The sequence below is a fragment of the Bison bison genome, unplaced genomic scaffold (assembly GCF_000754665.1).
Source record: "Bison bison bison isolate TAMUID 2011002044 unplaced genomic scaffold, Bison_UMD1.0 scf7180017864063, whole genome shotgun sequence".
Taxonomy (NCBI): Eukaryota; Metazoa; Chordata; class Mammalia; order Artiodactyla; family Bovidae; genus Bison; species Bison bison.
In genome coordinates, this window is record NW_011494635.1 from 4,310,368 (window position 1) to 4,310,824 (window position 457).

A 457-nucleotide genomic window follows, 5' to 3' on the forward strand; every position below is an offset into this window, starting at 1 on the left:
TGATTCCTAGAATGTCAACATTCACTCTTGCCATCTCTTGTTTGACCACTTCCAATTTGCCTTGATTCATGGACCTGACATTCCAGGTTCCTATGCAATATTGCTCTTACAGCATTGGACCTTGCTTCTATCACCAGTCACATCCACAACTGGGTATTGTTTTTGCTTTGGCTCCATCCCTTCACTCTTTCTGGAGTTATTTCTCCACTGATCTCCAGTAGCATATTGGGCACCTACTGACCTGGGGAGTTTCTCTTTCAGTATAAAGAGACTAGAAACACTGGGAATAAATGGCTAGAGGCACCAGACTTCCTTTTGGAGGACCAGCTCTAGAGAGAGAGAGTCCTCGAGAGCTCAGGAGAGAAGGTGCATCCACCAGGCCTGATGTTATCGGCACCTGATTTGGAAATAGGCAGGAAGGAAGGCACTGGCCTAGAGAAGGATCTGGAGCCCTGTT